Source organism: Geospiza fortis, unplaced genomic scaffold (assembly GCF_000277835.1).
Source record: "Geospiza fortis unplaced genomic scaffold, GeoFor_1.0 scaffold276, whole genome shotgun sequence".
NCBI lineage: Eukaryota > Metazoa > Chordata > Aves > Passeriformes > Thraupidae > Geospiza > Geospiza fortis.
Window position 1 is genome coordinate 563,749 of NW_005054527.1, and position 19,420 is coordinate 583,168.

The window sequence follows — 19,420 nt, forward strand, 5'->3', positions numbered from 1 at the left end:
CCAGTGCATATATCAATTAATAGGGAGGAGTATTTTTTGCAGTTTGTCACTTCTTCAGTGTGTGCTGATAACTCAGAATTACAATAGATGTATAAGATATGTTTCTTAACATCCTTCTAACTTTTGCTTTCCTTGAATCTGCTGTTCACCTGCTTATGGTGAAGTTGAGCTGTATTTCTCTCCTTTCCTGGGGTGCATGAGGAAGAGCACTATGAGCAGGCAGAGGGGGGTGATCCTGCCCCTCTGCTCAGTCCTGGTGAGGCCACATCTGGAACGCTGTGTCCAGTTCTGGGCTCCCCAGTAGAGGGGAGACATTGAGCTCCTGGAGCAGGTCCAGTGGAGGGCAAAGGAGATGATGAAGGGACTGGAGCATCCCTCTTAGGAGGAAAGGCTGAGGGAGCTGGGGCTGTTCAGTCTTGGGAAGAGATGACTGAGAGGGAACCTCACCAATGTCTGTCAATATCTGCAGGGAGGTGCCAAGGGGATGGACCAGGCTCTGCTTGGCAGTGCTGGGCACCAGGACAAGAGGCAAAGGGCAGAAACTGATGTGCAGGAAGTTCCACCTGAACACAAGAACTTTCCTATGCAAGTGACTGAGTGCTGGAACAGGTTGTCCAGAGCAGGTGAGGAGTGTCCCTCACTGGAGATATCCCAGAACTGTCTGTACACAATCCTGTGCCATGTGCTCTGGGATGACCCTGACTGAGCAGGGAGGCTGGATCAGATGACCCATTGTGGTGCCCTCCAACCTCACCCATTCTGTGATTCTATGAAAAAGTGATGGCATTTTTGATACAATACCTAATTAATACATTTTATCAGTGAAAAAAATTACCAGTATGGTTAAAAAGTATCTGCAGCTTCACTAAGTAACTTGAAGCATGTGCATAAACTGTAAAACTCATCACTGAATAGATACAAAATTAATAATTCAGAAAAGGATTTGTAATCAATAGTGATATCACATAGGAGAAAAAAATATGTTGTGGGGCAAAAGGCAGCCACTGGCTGGTGGCTGGCTTTTCTAGGGATGGCTTGGATGTGGCTTTATTTAATTTCTGGTAAGAGGTTTTAGGGATAAAACTACATTTGGGATAAAACTAGGCCCTGCTCTCACTCATGAAAGCTGTTTCTGCAGCATGTCTGTGGCAGAGAATGGCCTGGAAAAGAAGATATCTCTAATGAGCTCTATGCAGTAGTGCAGAATGATGGAAGAAGCTTTATCCTATAGAGACCAGAATTCAGTGTGATGAAGGTTCTGCTCTTTACTTTGTACATCTGCCTAAAATGCTCTTTGGACCCTGATGTATGAGGGCATGTTTCACTCCAGACTAACATCAACACAATTCTTAAATAAAAAATTCTACAGGCAATCACTGCACTGATGGTCAAGCCACACAGATTTCCTGTTTCTTTTGTCGTTTTCTTTGCTGACATTTTAAAGAATTATTTTCCTGTTTGGAGTGACCTGCTTGTTGAAGTTTTTCTTCCCTGCTTGTTCTGGATGATGACAGTCCATTAAACCATCCTTCTATTACCTTCCATATGTAGATGGCTTGCTGTTGAGCAACTGCTATAGCTGACATGGGGAAGAGGTGGTGGAATAAGCATAGCCTCAATATTTTGTGGAGAAAAAAAGGAGACAGTAAGGGAAGTGCCATTACAACAGTATTTCCTGTCTATTTTTACTGACTTTTTAACACACATACTCTTTAAAAGGCTGATATATAGCATTGATTTTAGTATTTTTTAATTTGATCCTTAATAGTTCAAACTAAAGATATACAAATTGCTGTTGGCTGCGTTGCATTAATAAAATTTCTGCATCCTATATACAACAAAACCCAACCCCTCCAACCTACTTTAGGATAAATAAAATAGAAATATTTAGAATTCCTATTTATCACATTTGGGAGATGTGCTTTGTCAATGTGACCACATTTTACTTATAATTATTAGGTTATCTATTTTACTTTTTTATTATGTTGGCTCTCTAGCTCAGAATAAATTAGCTCTGAGGAGGTACTACCTGATCTAGCCACTATAAAGCAGGTTTAATGTGTATTTTTCTCATGTGCTCTTTTTGAAGATAGGTGCAGAATGAAAGCTTCAGTTCACGTGTCCTTTTTCAATGCATTCAGTTTGCTATGGCAGCATGTTCTATCTGTGGTAAGTAGCTCTGGAGCAGGAGTTCTAAGTAGCTGGGGGGTTTGCTCTAATGGAGCATTCCAGTACTTAACAAATGGATTTTAGTAGCTTGCTTTTTGATACTGACTGTATCATGCTCTGAGCATTTTGAATATATGTATCCTGTGAGTCTCTATTGCTGTAAGCCTCGTGCAAATCAGGATGCCCTTAATATCTTCATTAATGACATAAATGGGAGGGACTGAGTGCATCCTGAGCAATTGGGTCTGCTGGAAGGTGTCCCTGCCCACAGCAGGGAGGGTTGAAAACAGGGGCTCTTTAAGGTGCTGCTCAACCCAAACCACTCCATGGTTCTATGATTGTTTGAGTCAGTTACTTGTGAGGTACTGTTTTCATAATTCACTGAGGTGAGTGTGTGTGTGGGGAGGGATAGGTGAAAAAAGGCAGTGAAGTTAAATAAAGCATATGTTCAACCAGGACATATTTAATCACCAAGAAAATTACTTCAGGTTTTATTAGCCACCATGTACCTAAACTGCACTCCAGTAACTGAACCTGGGTTGTTTGATGGCTTCTCCTGTTGTGACAGTTAAAGATCTTGTTTAAAATGATCCATTTCTTCTTGTGGCTTGATTTAAAGGTTGATTTTGGCTCTAGAATTAGTCCCTTGTGTTTTGAAATGTGAGCCTGAAAGCTGGTTGAAAGCTCATGTAAATTTGGTACCAGGTTGCTCACCTTTGACAAGGAGAGGCCACAGAGCACAGTAAACAGTGCTGAAATGTGGCTGTGCGGGACAGGAGTCACTGTCCTGTAATTCTAAGTTATGAGACTTAGTGACAAACAACGTGGCCTACACTGAGTGTGCCTAATCTAACTTTGGTCCCCAAAATGGCTCTTTAAACTTACAACTTCACTGTTCATAAATAACATACACATTCTTCATCTAAGCAGAGGCAAATGCATGATATATGGCTTATGTTATATTACACACAGCTCTTTTATTGCTGCTGTTAATGTTGCCCAATAAGTATTTATGAGGTAGTCTAATAACGGGAAACATTTTTCATTAGTCTAAATGCTTGCTTTTTAAACAATTGGTGTTTCAGTCCTTAATGTTTTAGCCTCCCCTTTTCTGGTGGTTAGTAGGCTCTAGCCACCTAAATGGAATTGTGTCTGTTTACTTTAGGATAAGCTTATGCTACACTGGTAGGTGTTTTTCTTGTCATTAGAACATGAGTACTTAGGTTTTTATCTGATTTATATAATGGAAGTATTTGTATTAGCAGTAGTATCTTTTAATTACGAGCACTTGTATTATTGATATATAAGAAGGAATTTAGGTAACTGTTCAATGCAGATTTAGAAGAAAATTGAAGTAAGATGAAAATGAAGAATGACAACAACGCTTCCCTTTGTTGTAAGGATTCTGACATCATTTTTCAGGAAAGAGTGAAAGGGTGTCACAGCAGCTCAAGTTCTCTCATTTAACTGAGCAATTCAATGCTAGTGACAAGGTTCAGAGAGTAACATGAAGATGCCTGGAGATTACTGGAGAACAGGTGATGACTTACATAGAAAAATTTCCCGATAAAAAATTTTTATTAGCTTTTTAGAGACAAACTCAAAACCTTGTTCTTCCTGATTCCTCTTCTTCCTAGGAAATGTATAATGGTTTTGAGTTGCATTCATCCAGTAGAAAAAGTAATCACAAAACCAGCAAAATAGAGGGGGTTGTATGTTCTGTGAGTGACAGAATTTGTAATTTCCTCATCTATGTGAAATCTGAACAAGAAAAAATCGATATTCTTCCTTTTTCCAGAAAGAGCAGTATTGAAACACTCATTTTTGTCTTTCAGACATGGCTACAGTGAAATGGAAATCGCTCTGGTGAAACAGGGCTAGAGAAGCAGCATGTCCTGGACCAGAACTATTAGTACTCACAGATGCTTGTAACAATTGTGGTAGACAAAAAAATGTATGATAAATATGATCCCAAAGAACACTGCTATAAAGGTAAGCTTGCAGCTTAGCTGTCACAGAATCACATTCTAAGTGCCAACAAATACTCTCCTTCAGTTAATAAATCTTAAATTTGTTTGGGGTTTTTTTTTTTTGTTTGATTTTTCTTTTGCATCATTTTATAGCCGAGTCCATGTCTTCTCAGCAAAAGGTAATGTGGGGGACACCTGTGATTTAAAGACCACATTTGAGGAAAAAGTCCAGATATACAACAAAGCAGACAGACTTTTTCCAAAATGGGAACAAAAGAAATTGGTTCCCTCTTTCTAGTTCTTCAAGGGTGAAATTTACCCTGACCTGAGGTCTTGAGTGGGATTTTAGTGCTATGTGATCCTTGAACTAATATGGTAGAGAGGTGAAGGGAAGGATTTTAGGTTTTTTCCTGTTTCCTGCACAAAAGAAAGCAAAGCAAGCATTGTGTTATAATTATTGTAAATGTCCAGAGGATACCATGTCTTTGAAAAGGCCAAAATGAAGATGCCCTCTGCTGATATCTTTTATAACCATTGTAAAGTATCTCTATTAGTAAATTTAATAGTTTAACCAGACAAAACTTCCAACAAAAATTGGAATAAAATATATAGCTAGTTGAGAATGGGGTGACTGAGATATCTGCTAGGAAATGTGTGCCTGTATGAGGCTATGAAATCAGGGTACAGCCTGGCTGAACTTATTCCAGAAGTAAGAAGAGTGGACAGCCCCACTGAACTATGATGTGAAGACATCAACCACAGAGGTCTCTGTGTGTATTAAAACCCCACAAGTACAGTGAACAAATGATTCCCCTAAATATCATAATCTTGGATGCTTTTTTCTTCAAGGTGAAAGTAGAACAAAGTGACTGTCATAAAATAATGAGCAGAACTTCAGTTCAAAGTGGCACAGAAAAACAGAGATTATCATGGACCAACGCAGGAGTACTAACAACATGCCAGAAGGAAATCTATTCTTAGCCCTCATCCAAAAAAAAAAGGACAGAAAGAGGTTCCAGTTCTGACCAGCATTGAAAATAAGATGAGAAATGTGAAATCTGTGGAAAGAAGTAATAAACTCAAATGCTGGCTTTAAATTTAGTAATGGACTGAAGAACTAAAAACAATGAAGTGCAGTGTGTTTTGTAGCTGCTTATTTTCACTAAGTTGTGTAGGTAAAAGTCTCTGATTTCACCACACTTAATTTTCAAAGACCCCAGAGCCCCCTGTTTAATTTAGCAGACTTACAGGTTTTGAATAATATCTCATATAAAATATCTCCATGGAGCTTGGCAGGAGATGCAGAAAAATGTTCAAAAACAGACATTGTTCTTCTGAAATCAATAGTTATACTCACCAATGAATTACATTGCTCAAAACAATCTGTTTCTCAACATGGAGGAAATAAGACTCACAAGGATATTTTTTGTTGATCTATATTTAATTTAACAAGTTGGCACCCTAAGGATCTTCATAAATAGATGCTGATAAATAAATCAGGGCCTGATCCAAAGACTACTGAGAGGAATAGAAAGACTCTTGTTTTGTTTTACTGTGTGTGGATCAGTTTCTAAACCTCCTTCAGAAGTGAGATTTTCATTGTCGCATTAAGATTCAGGAAAAAAAAAATCTGGTTTTATGTAACCAGCATTTCAGTAGTTGTCTGTGTCTTTGATACATGTATACATGGCACTGTTATTAATCTCTTGATAGGAATATCAGAAGCTGTGAGTGATGGATCAGATGCAATGCTGTTAAAAAACAGAAGTCTGCTGTGTCTGATATTTTTATTGGGTCAGGTTGGTAGTAATGTGGAAATATTTAGCATGTAAGAAAATACTTTGGTGAGCATTGTCCCAACTCATAATTTAGGTTCCAGTTATATTCAGTTTGTGCGCTGGTAGGAGTCCCAAGTGTCCAATGTACAGGATTCAGGAAAAGCTTTTCAGTCAGCAGCACCTTGAGTTTTAAGATGGAGTTGGAGCAGCACTCCAAAGGCAGTTCTGTGCTGGGGCAGCAGGGCTATCTCCAGACCTCCTCCAGTGCCATAGCCCTCCTAGCAGAGGGGAATGGAACTCCAAAGGGACAGAACTTGTCTCACTTGGAAAGCTAAGACTGGATGCATGAACAGAACACAAGAGCAGAGAGAGAAGGAGCACAGGAAGTCATCTGAGACAAGGACCTGTGTCATGGAAGTGACAGAAGCTCACAGAATGCACCAAAGTCTCTACTGTGGGCTCTGGTGATGAATTCTTGACAGAGGAGTGCACCCAAGAGGCCCAGCTTGCAGGGATCTTGGGAGCTGGAGCACAGTCCTGGCCCAGAGGCAGGAATGGTGCACAATGCAGGGTGGCCCTGCTTGAGGGCTGGAGGCTGCCTCAATCCAGAGGCTTGAGACCTTTGGTGTCCCCCCGGCACAGTGCAGACAGGGATTGAATCCAAGCATCCTTAGGAGGTGGAGGCAGGTGAATACTGCCCACCATCTTCTTTCCAGCGGCCCTCCATACTCCTGCAAATCCTGTGGATACACTCAGGCCATCCATTCTGGGAGGTCTGGATCTCCTGTGCAAACCCATCAATCGCTGTGTCCCCTCTCAGATGAAATATCAAGAACACAATACAGCAACGTGTAGAAAACGTGAACGTTATTAACTTGACTACTCTCAAAATCTCCAGCTAGAGGGTAACTAGAAGACTGCAGCTTGAGAACCTTATGCCTAAAATACTTCAGCCTTTGGAACTGAAGCACTAAGAGGAACTTGAACTTCTTGAGGAAAAGGTGGCAGGGAGTCCTATGACTAAGAATGGGGATGTGTCTAACTCCTAAGATGGGGGATGTTGCAGCATCCTGGCTGGGCAATGGTCACACATCCTCCTCAATGCTCTGCATGCAGAGTGCTGCTCTGGAGCTGGAGAGTCAGCACTGAGGGGAGACTTGGAGTGTCCTCCTCTTCCAGATGGCCCCTTCTGCTGCTCCCCTGGCTCTGTGCCTCTGCTGAGGGTAGTGGCACAGCCACAGCATGGCATGATTGTGCCTCAGCAGCTGGAGCAGCTTCCTGGGGCAGCCGTGTCCCCAGCAGCAGCACGGCCCTGCATGGGCTGAGGGGTTCTGGCACTTCTCCTGCAAGGCCAAGTACAGTGGTCCCCAAGGAAGGGACAGAGCAGGGCCAAGGCCTCTGTGCCAGAGCCTTGGGCCTGGCTGGGCTGCCTGGAGCAAAGGCTGCAGCAAGCAGAGCTCTGGCCACCTGCCCTAGTGCTGTCCCTGGGCTCAGCATTGAGGCCAATTCCCAGCCAGGAGCTCAGCCCCCCTCCATGCCATGGGGTCTTGGCCAAAGGGCTGCCCAAAAGGCCTAGCAGCCTCGGGGCCTGCCCACCCTTGCTCATCCATGGGAGGGGCTCTCAGGCCTCGCCTTACACCACATTGTCCCAAGGCCTTGGTTAGTCTCAGCTCCCAGCTGCCTGACACCCTCCCTCATCTCTCTCCAGCGTCTCCAGAGCCTTCTGCCAAGGCAGCGTCCCAGGACAATGCCCATGATCAGCAGCTCCACCAGGAAGCATGTCCAGGACACCAGCACCATGTCTACCAATGGTGTCAGCTCAGGATCAATGTCCTGCAGCTCCAGCTCCTTGGGAAGCAGACCTGAGGTGCCCGTGTCCCTCTCAGGACAGCTGGAAGAGTTGAGGAGATGGATCAGGAGCATCAGCAGGTAAAACTGCAGGAGGCAGGAGAAGCCCTGGCTAGCCATGGTGCGCTGCATGAGGAGCTGCCACAACCCACGTGGGCTCTGGATGTCGCTTCACACCGAGGTCTGCCCAGGCTCTGGGCATGGTGATGGCTGGGGACATTTGTTAGCCATCAGGCTATGAACTCACAGAGTCACCAAATGCACTGGCTTGGAAGAGCCCTGTGAGATCGAGTCCAACCTGTGACCCACGGCAAGAAGAACAGCGCCCTGAGTGCCACACCCAGGCCTGCCTTGAACACCTCCCACAATGGTCACTCCACCAGCTCCCTGGGCAGCCCATTCCAATATCTAATGCCCCTTTCTGGGCAAAAGTTCTTTCTAATGTCCAACCCAAACGTTCCTTGGCACAGCTCGAAAGCCTTGTTGGCATCTGCTCCATCTTGTCCTTGCCCATCTCCCCGGCAGCAGCACGGCCCTGCATAGGCTGAGGGGCTCTGGCACTTTTCCTGCAAGGCCAAGCACAGGGATCCCAGTGGAAGGGGCAGAGGGGATGAGTGGGTAGCAGAGCCAAGGTTGCCATGTCCTCCCAGGACTGCTGCAAGGGTCAAGGGGATGGGCCAGCATCAGTAGCAGGTCAAACTGCAGGAGGCAGGAGAAGGCCTGGCTGGTCTAGGTGCTCTGCAGAGCATAAGGTTACAGAGAAGTGTTTTAATTTGCTGTAGCTGTTTCCATTGTACCTCCTTTTCACCATAAACATCTTGTATGGAAGGAATTTCACTGATGAAATCACAAAGGAATGGACTTCATTGTCACAGCTGATGTGCTGTATTTGAGCCTAGATTATTTTAAGCTACCTACAAAAACTTCTGTGGATGGCTGCATAACTACATAAATTTGAAAGTTAGGAGATGCTAGTAAAAATAGAGGACCAATGTCATTCATGCAGTATTCCTTTTCATTAATCAGTATTGTTTGAAGGATGAATTTTGTTCCTGTTTTTAAAAGATTCAAGGGAAGGTTTTTATTCTTCAAGCAAACTTACCCAACACACACATTAATTAAATTTGCTTTTTTTCTTCCTATCCTGACTCAATGAGCATAATTGGCTACTATTTTAATTCTTCAGACTGCTTAATGTAGTTACACAAGAGATGTTTTTAGGTCTTTATCTTATTTTCAGGTGTTGGGTCTTTTTATGCTGAGTTGAAACCTTTAAACAAAAAGAGTTGTGAGAAAAATTCATTTTAAAAATAAAACTAAATATATTTGTTTTTAAAGACAAAGAAACCCAAGACTGCAAGCCTTGTAGTTACCAATTTGCTGCAATATCCATTTGTCCATCCATGAAAGAGTATCTGCACAGATACCTTAATCACTAGATAACAGACATCAGAGATTTCTACTACTGGGTTAGTATTTCTGGCTTTGGGAGGCTTGATGCATCTATCTCCTTATTGTCTATTAATCCCAGAAAGAGATGGCAAACTTCCCTAATGTGATAATGGAAAGCTGTTGGGTATGACTGTGTTTCAAATTAGGTGATGCCTAACAATGAGGTAATCTCAGGAGCGCTGGAATTCCAAACAGTCCCAGAGCTTGTGAGAAAAAAGTTCCTCCTAATGAGGGAAGGTTTCCAGGACTCATCTATGCGCAGGAAATCCATCCAGCACGTGTGCCAGCATCCAAAGGTTCCAAATACAGCTGTATGCTATAGCATCTGGTTTTAACAACAAGTAACAATTGTGTTTCAGATATTGTCCCAGACAATGCTTATGTCATATGCATCTATACTGCTGTGGCTAAAAGCACATGGAGCAGCTACCAGTGCTGAATTGTTTGCCAAATAACCACGTACTTATCCATGTGACATGGCTAGCTACACATTTATTAAATGCCAAGAAAGGTGCTGCCATGATACCTTTCCATTTCCCAAGATCCTGTGGGCTTTGGAGGCCACAAGAACTAGTTGATGTCAGAATTCCTTGTTGCCTTTGTGAAAATTGCCCGTAATATTTTCAAATTTGATGTGGTTTCAGCTGTAAATAGGGAGGTTTTCTTTCTGAATTATGGGTAAATGAAATGCTTTAAAAATGTCTCCAGCAAGCTGATAAATGGGCAAAACAATATTACAGACTTATCTTTATATGTGCTCAGGAAACAGGCTATCAAGATGAATTCCCACCACCACTGCCCTTTGAAGATTCATGTTAGAAAGCTAAAGGGTGTAGAAATACCTGTTAAACTCACACAAGGAATGTAAATTTAATTTGTTACCTATACTGTCCTACAGGTTTACTTGTTATGCTCCATCATCTTTAATCAAAACAACTGCTTTAAAAATAATCAGTCATGATCCCTGGACTTATTTTTAAGAGCCCAAATAGTAGTTGACTGAGAGGCAATGCCATTTGAATTTTAGAAAATACTTAATTCCTTGATCCTTCTTTTGTAGTCAGGACAAAGAAACATGAATTCAGCTGTTTTCTTGCTTGGGCTTTTTTTTTTTTTTTTTTTTTTTTTGACTACCAAAGGGATAAAAGGCTGTACATGCTTATTGAAAAAATAGGAATTCTAGCTTATTTTCATTAATTTCAGGCCAACCACAATGCAACAGCTGTTGCAGGTCACTTTTTTCCTTTAGAAAATGGAGTGGGTGAGTAGAATTTAGACAGAAATCCTCTTCAGTGCTGAAGGGAAGGCACACTGTAATTTTGTAGAGTGCAGGTAGTTTCACTTGCTTTTGTGGGCATGAAACAATGAGGTATTTTTGCAAAGAATGAGAAAATTCCCCTAAAACAAAAGCACATCTTGGATAACAAAGGTTTTAGTAGGCAATTTTTTTCATAGCCATGCACTGAGCCCCTCACTTGGCCTATGTCAGAGCAGTCTTATGCTGTGCTAATTTGTGCAAGTTGTTAAATACTCCTTGGAGATAAGGAGTCATTGGGATTTTCTGGATTGAAGGGAACTTTGGCCACTTTTACTTTCCTTTGATTGTACACTACTCCACCCTAAAACACTGATGAGCCTCTTGTGCCTGGTTATGTTGACTGTAAGACCTTTTATGTCAAGCACTTACAAAATTGTCATAATGTAACCCCAAATTGGGGCTATTCCGCTGAGATAATCTGTGATAATTGACATAACACCTGTTTGCTCTCACTAGAGTCAACAGTTGCATAAGGTTCCAATTACTTCAGAATTTGGCCCTGAGTTTCTGGGAAAGTGGTGACTATGTATAAGCTGCTGTACATTTGTTCATGGCCCGTGTACCTGAAATATATTAAAATGTGTTTTTCTTGAAAATCACGTTGGAAAGTATTGGTGACTCCTTTTTTTGACTCTTACATGCTGGAGAGACCTGCAAGGGAGACACTGTGGAAGAGGCCAGCAGAGAGAACTACAGTGAGGTTTGCTCAGAGAATGGATGATGCATCAGTTTTGGCTCTGCACTTCTTGGGGGCTCAGGATTAAAAATTGCTTGGGGAAGCTTGTTCCTGTTTTAAAGTTGCCAGTTCTGTGGGTTTCCTGTGGAATTGCACTCGTTTTTAGCAACAGCTGTGGCTAATTTTCAGGAGCCAGGGGTAGCCATTTAGGGAGCTTTTAAAAATGCTGCCAGAGAGCTTTGGCTCTCTGCTTGGTGCAGTGATGTATTTCCACTGTAAATTCTGATAATGTCTCTGAGAACTGATTAGAGGAGGTGAGTCAGGACTGTGCATCAGCAAGCCAGTGCTTGACTCCTCTGTCATGGGCCCTGGAGGCTCCTCAAGGACAATGTTTCCAAGTGCCAGTGACAAGCACAGATGGTTGCCTGAAGTGCTGAGGGATTTTGTAAAATCCTCTAGGCAGTTGTTAGTACAGCCCCACTGAAATGAAGGGGGATTCTAATGCTTATCTTGCAAGTGTTACTAGCCAAAGGGGGGTACTTTAGAACCTCAGACTCTAAAGGTACAAAAGCATTTCCCACTCCAGGTAAGAGGCCTAACCACTAATAGAAGAAGACAATTAACCCTAGAAAATATTTAGGTTCATTGAACAGTCTAGTTCAGGATTATTATTCATCTGAGATTGACCACAAGAACTATTGTGATGCCACAGTGTGTGTAGGGTGAATGACTTATGCAAATCTGAGGAGGTAAAGAGAGATGCTGGGCTTGTTCTTTGTTGAAATGGCAGACAGAGTAGATTCCTCCTACACCAGAGTGAAAATAATGTGGCAGGACAGGATAGAGGACGCATGTCTGGAAATTGTTCTCTTCTTTGTGGCTGACAGTAGTAATTCCAAGTGTAGGCTCAGTGAGGAGACAAGAAAGGGTGGAGTACCATTTAGGATTTCCTAATTTTGTGACTATTGAATAGCAGCAACAACAGTAACCACAGCTGTAAATACCTGTCTCCAAGCTTGCCCTGTACAGGTAGTTAGATTCTGAGGAACACAGAAACTTTTCTGCATGCTTTCTTCTCAAGTCATAAAAAGAACACTGTACTTTCAGTGGCATTCCTATTCCCATTGTGTTGGATTTCCCTAATTATTATTTCAATCTTGTTCTTCCAAAGGGTGCTCATAAAAAATGTTTGAAAAAATACAAGCAAGTACTTGCAGGTAAAGAATACTGTTATTTCATTAGTACTTGGTCTTCATGGTATTAACTGCATCTGTGATCAGGACTGTCGGAAAACTGCAAACCAAGAGATGCTGGAATGTTTTATAAGGGCTGAGACACTGGCTGCATGTACAAGAGATGAAATGGTTGAGGTCCCTTGATTAAAGTTAGTGTTTTAGCTGCATAAAAATAAGTCTGTCTGAAGCTTGATAGAAATAATAATGATGTGGTGCAAAATAACTTTCCAGAGTACAATGGAAATAAATGTAAATTGAATTAGGAAGGAAAGGAAAAGAAAATGTTTCCCCAGCAGAGATAAAGTGCTCAATTCTAGGGGTTATTTTCACATACTTTTGGCTGTTAAATTTCATTTTCTTTGGCAGCTTTATCTGGTCCCTTCTGTAAAGCTTGCTAGAAGAAGTTCCTGTGCAGTGTGTATGTTTGAATTCTAGCGAGGCATCTTGAGACAGTTTGGCTGCCATGTGACAATATTTCAGACTGATCTTTGATGAATTCCAGAGTGTTATATAAATATCTGGATCCCAAATAAAGTTGTCAAGACATTTTGGAGAGCCTGGAAAAATAAATCAGTGAGCATTTTGAGACTTTCTCATCCCTGATGTCTCTGACTTCATACCTAGCAGAAGCAAAGGTCCTCCTTTTCTCTCTGTTTCCAGTTTAAGTTTGTTTGTATATCCTACAAAGTAAAGGAAAATACTTTGATCTTTCTGAGAGAAACCAGTCTCTCCTTGATTCCTTAGCTGTGACCTGGGAGATGCAAACTACGCAAACACAACTTCTTTTTGTTTTATAGTGTTTAATAGTGCCTGTAGTCTTACTGTTATAAAGAAAATAAAAGAAGTAAAGGTAAGATTTTACTCTTAGCGGAAAAACTTCTCTCTTTCTATCCCTGAGTTTCTCTGGATGTGAAATTTTTAATGGGAGCACTGGTTACGAAGGAGAGTTTTCTAGAAAGGATTTTGTAACACTTTGAATTTGATCTTTAGTCCAAAATGTCATGTGGACCCTTACTGAGAATAAACTCTCCAGCTGAGGACCTGCTGTCAAATCCCTTTTCCTTATATTCCATGGCCAAGGGCTGGGCTGGTTACAGCCCACAGTAAGTGTGTGCCTAGGGAGTGAGGTTGTCATCCAGAGATCTGGGGCAATTCTGTCATTGTGTGGCTCACTACTAGTCTAACTTTTTATTTGCCATTTCCCCCTCCCCCCAGCTTGTTTTTATGTGAAAAGAAATATTATCTCTGATACAGCTGTAGTGATACTAGGATAGGGTGCTATCAACAATCAGTTGGATGATTTTCATGGAACAGAAAGCTGATATGTTTGAAAAGGCTATAAAAATATGAGCTGGCAGCTGACAAAGAGAGTTTTGTATGCTTTAAATGCACTAACTCACCTGTACCTCCACCAGCCTTGTCACTGCACCTTCATGGCATACTTAGGGGTAGCTTGCTGCAGGTTCTGCTTAAATCCTGCCCTATTTGCAGAGATTTGCTCAGGCAGATCCCTTCCAAATATATATATATATATTTATAGGTATCCTCTCTATAGATGGAGTCAGTTTGGCAAGCCAGTTTGCTGCTCTCTAATCCTTCAATTGTTCTGGTTGAGCTACTGCATTTCTCCTTCTGCTCTCCAGAGGATTTACCTAGGGAGAGGTGTGTATGGGCCCAGTACACTGATGAGTGGGGACAGGGCAGGTGGAAAAATCTAATCCAGCGGGAAGCTGCCCAGTTTCTTTCACAAACCACCAAATCACCAAAAGTTTCTTTTCTTATGCCAAGCCCTTCCTTCTCAGCCATCCTTTCTTTCCTACACGTGTATTTTGTTTCAGTCTGTTGACATTGTCAGCAAAGAGTCAGGCAGTCTCTGTGGGTTGGTCTGGATCCACATGAAATATATAAAAGGTATGTTCAGTTCAAGTAAAGCAGCACTGTGCCTAGTGAAAATGAATAGAGTGAATCACCCTCTGAAAGGCTTGAAGACACAGTTTGAGAATCCTTTGACATGATTATTTTAACATGTGTGTGTAAGGCAGGAAAAAGAACACCACACTAAAGCCTTATGTGAGGAATTTCTGTTAAATCGATGACATGTTTAGACTTAAATCTCATGCAGAAGTGGCTGAATTTTCTTATGGTTTTAAGATGCTCAAAAGAGTATAATTGCTAATTAGACAGTATAGTGGCGTGAGGGGGAGGGAGTTTTTTCAAAGTGGGATCACTTCCATTTTATAGCATTCTTCAATAAACATTATTCCTGAGTCTGCTGTATGAGCAGCCTGGTTTCCTCATCAAGAAAACAAAGGTCTCAGAAGTAGTTTCTTCATATCTATTTGTATCTGTACATACAAATATATCTATTTATATATCTCTCTTGATCCTAATAGTAATAGTAATAATGATAAAGTGATTTGTCGATCATAGGTCCTTATGAGTTTCAATGAGGTAAACAAAGGAGGAGGAATAAGATGATTTAACAGGAGTGGAAAATGATTCAGAGCTCAAGAGATCTATTGTTACTGTCACCACAGGTATGAATTGCACAAGGATTTATTATTGTAAAAACACATTAAAAGAGGTGACAGCTGTCTGACTTCAAAAATGCTGGTCACCAATTCATTGGAATTAGGTAATTTCCAAGGTTCTCCAAATTGTTTTAGTGTAGGCATACAGTTTGTGGTAATTGGGAGTGGGGCTGCAGCAGAGCATCATCCCTAATTGATTACAGCTGTGAGCAGCAGGTGACTAATATTGAGGGTAACGAGTGCCCAGGGGCACTGACCAACCACCAAAGGGAACAGAGGGCACACAGGTGCAGTGCATCAGCAGGAGGGGATAAAAGGCTGGGCTGAGGAGCAAGAAGGGCAGATGCTTGAAGCTTTCTGAAGTGGTGTGGTGTTGCTCTGTGTGGACTGAAGCCTTCTGGAATTCTATGGAACTCTGTGTGTCGTGGCCACCTCAACTGTGCCATGTGCCACCACTGACCAGCTGGGAATACTGGGGAGCCAAATCACCTTTTCCACCCTTGGCTGCTGTGGTTACCAGACATGTAAGTCAGAAGTGACTTGATTTGTTTCTGGGGTCATTTGTGGGGGAGAGGAATGCAGAAGGGCTGGTGTTTCTAAAACTGTTACTTTATAATATCTAAAGTATTATATAATTCACAACACTGCTTTGGGACTTTTAGGCATGCATGTGTATCCTGACCATTGGACTTTTTTAATTGCTGTGTATTTCTGTGAAAGTACTTGATGTTCTGCATTTTGTGACAAGGGCCTTTCACCAAGCTTTGTGTTTCTATTCTGATCAATTCTTAAATGCACAAGTGGCTTTCTCTACCATGTCCACATTATAGTCTCAATTGTAAAATAGAGTTTTGGGGGTTTTTTCTCCTATTCAGATTAGATAAATAAGACAAAAGGAAGGAATGTTATGATTGCACTATCAACTTTTTTTTTCCTCCAGGTAGATGTATCAATTTTATGGTTTAGGAAGAGACCTAGTAGTTTTCATGTGGATTATAATCTAGATGGTTTTATCTGGTTTTGAAGGCATCTGTTGGACTTTGTCAGCTGTATGTCACAATTGCTGTTTTATTTCTGTTAGCTGTTTTAAGATATAGATATTGCTCAGATGCTCTGACTGAACCTTGGTGTAGGCAAAGAGTTTGTGGTGATTGGGAGTGGCTGATGGGCCACAGCTGTGAGCAGCAGGTGAGCAGCATTGAAGGTAAGGAGTGCCCAGGGGCACTGCCCAACCACCAAAGGGAACAGAGGGCACACAGGTGCAGTGCATCAACAGGAGGGGATAAAAGGCTGGGCTGAAGGACAAGAAGGGCAGATGCCTGCAGCCTTCTGAAGTGGTCGGGTGTTGCTCTGTGTGGGTTGAAGCCCTCTGAAATTCTATGGTGACCGTCTGTGTATCATGGCCACATCAACTGTGACATTTAGGAATTATTCTTTTAGTTTTTTGGGATGTTCTTATCTTGACCTTCAGTTCCTTGCTGCAAATATTTGGGATGCAGATTCCTGTTGAGACTATGGCAGCGTTATCTTTGGCCTGTAAGTCCAAAACTTTCACAAATTCATTTTTGTGGATGCTTCAGAAGCTCTTCTGTGTGTATGGTGCAGTCTTGGAATAGTTTTGGTATTTTTATGTGAACGCGCAGGTACTGAGTGCTAGTGGTCATAGCTTCAGTCTCCTTGAAAGAGTGCTGAGCAGCTGTAAAATGTAAATTTGTTCTTCTTTAGCATCCCACCAAGCTCTGAGAGAAGGCTGCAAATGAATTTTCATTAGTGAGGTATGAGTCATTAGAATGATTGTGCTATAGGTCATAGTTGTGAAGGAATTTTTAAATTTCTACTGTAGAGGGCATTTGCCACTGCCTCTTTCTCCCTGAGGTCTAAATTCTCTTAAGACTCTCTTTAAATTCTCCTGTGAGAGTTTAAAACAGATTTTTAGGATAGCTACTGTAAAATTCCGTGACCTTGTTTTGACTGAGCAAGTACATCCCCTTTCTTGTAATTTCTGCTCGAGTTTAAGCTGCAGACTTAGCAGTTTAGAAACATACTTTATACTTCTCTGCTTAACCATAAAGCTACAGGTACATTAGTTGTTGAACTGTGTCTTGAAGCAGAAAGTGCTTTTCCTGTAATCCAGATTAAGGACCATCATATAATTGAGACTGCTGTGTTGGTTTTTTTTTTTTTCTCTTGGTTGTCTTGCTTTTTCTTGGTATCTTATACTGCATTTGTATCTGCAAAACTGGGAAGGTAGCTCGGGTTCCTTATCAAGTGATTATTTTATTTTGTATTGCTCTTAGCAGTAAAAAGTTGCTATTTTTTACTGCTTGAAGGGCTCAGACGGGGGACCTCTGAGAGCTGCAGTGTTTTAAACCAGGGCCATCTGCAGGTGTCTGCTGCATTTCTCTGCTGCAAAGAGCCCACCTGCATGGAGCAGGAGCAATCAGCTGCTGCTCCTTGCAGCTGGGGAGACCTGGTGGGACAGTCAAGTGCCACCACTTCGCTTGGCACTTGGAAGCTCAAATTTTGGCTGTGAGTTCCTGTAGCTGAGCAATGGTCCTTTTCTGCTCCTCCTGCTGTAGGTGTGGTAATGTCTGGCAGAGGGTTGGGCTGCACAGCTGGAGCTCCTCTTGTCAAGAGCAAGAAGGTTCCTAGGCCAGCTAAATTTGGGATGCTCTGTTTTTGCTTTGTACCTCATTTTATAGAATAATCAGCTGGTGACTTGGCTATTTCAGTAGGGAGCAGGCAGAAATTGGAATTGTTGAAATACATAAAATCAAAAGGCTAAAGAAGCTGTATGATTATATTCTGATTAAATGGAATAAAAATATTTGTCAGATGCTTACATTGCATATATACTCTACTTTTCTAGTTCATCAGTCAAAGATTTATACAGCTGTAAATTTGATTTTAAGAGTGTGAAGGAAGTTATGTTTTAAAAATATTGTGAGCATCATAAATCCTTTCTGGGCTTGTTATTAAATTAGGCTGGTATTTACATATTATTTTTAATGACTTACCTCTTGTCATCATTTAGATCTACTCAGTCACCCATTTGGTAATAAATTCTTCAGCCTTGGGAATACTGCATGACTTTAATTCATACACTTCTCTTTGGTAATTAGCTATCTTTTACTGATGTGGACCATCAGCTTTCAAAATTGCTTCAGTAAAAATGAAAAATATATAATGAATTCAATAATGTAATGACCTATTTTTTTCCAGCATTTATCATGTTCCTGAACCAAATGTTTAAACTATTGCGTCTTAACTTTCTTACTTCTAATGGCTACACTTCTGTACCATGATCATAAAGTGAAAATGCCTTCCTGTATTCACAAATCTTTCCTCTTAAAGAAAACAGCAGAACATGTAATGATTTAGAAAAGAGAACAAGTTGTGTAGAGCTTGAAACCCTACACCTCCTAAGTTGGGAAAATTTTCACTCAGTGTGCAGGTTTTACCACTCAGGCCCATCTTTAGACATCATGAAACTTTTGCTGTCATGCACTTTTATGACACAATTATGAATGTAAAAGCAGGGATTGAATGCTAGGTAAGGAAAATGGTTTCCCAGCCTCTGTTATCAATGACAAAACACTCAGAGAAGGCAGTAAAAGCAGAGAGCCAGTAGGTGCAGTTGAGGTGTGATGACATTTGGGAGTATGGATCTGGCCTAACAAAGGGAAAGGGAGATAGTAAGAAATGCTGCCTCTTCCTTTGTGCTGACAGAGGGAGTTGGGCTCATTGGTGTGGTTTCCTTGGAATGACTTAAATCTATTCTGCAGTATCTGCTTTTAAAGATAGACTCTCCATTGTACAGTAGGTGATGGGCTCTCACTTTCCATCCCACCACCAGCAGCTTGGGGGTCTGCTGAGTAGCAGCTGTTCTGAAAGCAGTCTGAGGAACAGGAAAACAGAGGAGACAAAATAGGAAGAAGTTGTTGAATGTATATTCAGTGTAGTATGTTAGACAGAGTATTTATTATATTTATATCAGGGTGTGTTTTATTACCTCATGGAATTCAGTCATATGGATAATTTGAGCAATTAAACTGACTCAGCCCAGTGTCTTTGTTAGTATTGTAATAGCTTAAAACTTATTTCCACAGGTGTTTCAAAAGACCCACAGAGGTTGCATGACTGAAATATTAACATATTATTTAATGATATGATGCTGCTCTGTCTGACTCAAGAGCTTTAAACCTGAATAATTTTCAGGTTACTGAATTGCCAAAAAGGGTTTTTTTGTTCATACTTTCACACTGGTGCTTTTTTCATTTAATATGAAGTAGTGATATAATGAATAAATTATAACCAGATGAAAGCCTGGAGTTTGACACTTCATCCCAGGATGGTGATAGCACCTGGCAAAGTAAACATTTCCCAGCCATGTGCTATCTGTATGAAGGACAGGGACCTAGGGGGTAGCTGAGGTGACATTTG